Source organism: Neocloeon triangulifer, unplaced genomic scaffold (assembly GCF_031216515.1).
Source record: "Neocloeon triangulifer isolate White Clay Creek 2 clone unplaced genomic scaffold, ASM3121651v1 ptg000003l, whole genome shotgun sequence".
In the NCBI taxonomy this organism is placed as follows: Eukaryota; Metazoa; Arthropoda; class Insecta; order Ephemeroptera; family Baetidae; genus Neocloeon; species Neocloeon triangulifer.
This window is the reverse complement of record NW_026775546.1, coordinates 7,019,118-7,021,466: the sequence shown is the minus strand read 5'-3', so window position 1 is coordinate 7,021,466 and position 2,349 is coordinate 7,019,118.

Genomic DNA, 2,349 nt, shown 5'->3' with positions numbered 1-2,349 from the left:
CCCTGCACCACGCGGTGGCGGGGCCGCCGAAAATCGACCCTAAAAATAAAACGCAGCTCTAAATATACGTGGGTCTGTGCGACGGACAAACAGTCTGAACGTATTTCTCGACTCTAAACACATAATTATACAGAGATCAAAATAGATTTTTATTTTTTATTATTTTTTCCGGAGTTTCTGCAATTATCTTAATTAATTTTTTCTAATGATTCTCAATTCTTAATTATAAAATTAAACTGGTGAAACAGTGTGTTTACTTGAAAAAAAGGGTGAAATGCTCGAAGTTTATGTATTTGGAAAAAGTCCATGTAAAGTTTTTTAACTCAAAAGGTCATATTTTAAGTCCTTTTTTCAGTCTACTTAGATAACGTAATCAAGGATGTCACGTAATTTTATTTAATTTTGCTTCAAAATCACTGGTGGTGCTGATTTTCAAGAAGATATTTCAACTCAATAATATGATTTATTTTTTGAATAAAATCATTTGCTTGATTTTTTTTTTTTTTTTTAAAATGTGTTATATATTTTGAACCATATCCAACGCAGATCCAACGTCTCTATTAGAGTTGAAAGGAACTATAAAAATTCTAAGCCAGGAATTTAATAGAAGATGAAAATAAAAGGATTAAAATAAAATGCAATTTTTAGTAGTACAAATCATGTTTTTTAATTTAAGATAATCTAGTAACTTTTAAAGGTAAGCTTTAGAGGTCTTTTCTTCTCCAAAAATATTTTAAATGTATACTCTGCTAATTAAAATTTCAGCAGACCTTGGCTGACCAGAAATCGACAAATTTTTTTCTCCAAGAATAATTTAAATATTTCACCGTCAGTCTCAAAACGACGAGCAAACATTTTATCCTGGCAGCTAATTAAAATTACGCAAGGCTGCTCTTTCCAATAGTTCAAATCACCTTCAGCGAACACGGCAAACATTGGAAGAAAAAATAATGTGTTTTTCTTTTAATTAAATTATACACAGGGAAAATGCGCAATTACGGCGTGTTGACTAATTTATGAAGCGCATAGCCATTTTTCTTATTTGCACTCTCTCTGGAACTCCGTCGCGGCTCAGCAAACACCGGCGGGTGAGAGAATATATTAAAAAGCTCACCTTCTCTCCACCCAGCTAATGACTATATCAGTATTGATGAATTCCGATAAATCCTAGAAGAAGTATTTTCTCACATTTTTCCTGTTTATCACGCTTTTTTAGGTCAAATGTTTAATCAGAGAAGGTCATATTATATCAATACAATGAATACTAAAATCATTATATTAATACAAGAGTAAAAATACAATCAAATTGAAGATAAAATTTAAAGTTAATTTAATTCCTCGTCGCCACTCGTCACTCAATCTAACAATGGATTCTTGCACATCAAGTCTTTCTTAATGAAAATAAAAGTGAAACAAAAGGAAAAATTTTACTAATTAAAAAAAATTATTTAATTTTTGAATTTTATTTTATATAATCTTGAGGGTAAATTTTAATATTTCTATTGCTTTATTGATTGACACATTATCTACAATACGAATATTTACAGAAAATTGAAACAAGTTAAATAAATTTATTTTTAAAGATAAAACGTTTTTATTGTAATTGATTATGCTTTGTTTTCTTTGAAAATCAGTCATCACATTTTAAAGTAAATAATATGTGAAATCAAAATATATCAGTTATGTATTTAATATTACTATCAATGTTGAATTAAAAAAATCCACCTTAAAATTTACTTTACCTGGAACTCTTTTAGTAAAATATCTAAAATATGAGCTCAATAAGTCACCTTTTTGCAATAAAGACACATTTTGCCAAAATCCGTAATGCGAAGAGATGCCTGTGTGGTTTCGAAAAATTAACAATTCGTTAATTCTCTGAAAACCCTGCGCTCGTTTTCCCCAGGGGAATTAGCAAAATCAAGTTTCGTTGCAATTTAATGTGGTGCTGCATCATTGTTTCTCTTATTTGACAAAATAACGTTTTGTTTGAACGACCTTACTTGGCTAAACGTGATTTCATTGAGTAATTGATACAAGTTGGCATAAGTGTACTCTTGAGAGTCGAGTGCGAATGTCGAAGGCTCCTTCCTCTGCCTCTGCGATTAGCACTCTGCGTGAATTTCCAGGCGGTGTTAATGGCCTCGTCAGTTTGTTTATTAGCACTGGCAATAAAACCCTATGCCTTTGAGAGGAGCAAATCGTGCATAATAATTAAGAGCATTGCAGCCAGCGTTAATATTCATTCTCGAGAGTTCTGCTTTCCGAGATAAAGAAGGGCGCGAAAACAAGAAGTCGCTCTCTGTAATTAGCAATTATTTGCGCAGTGCGGGTGTTTAATTACACGTT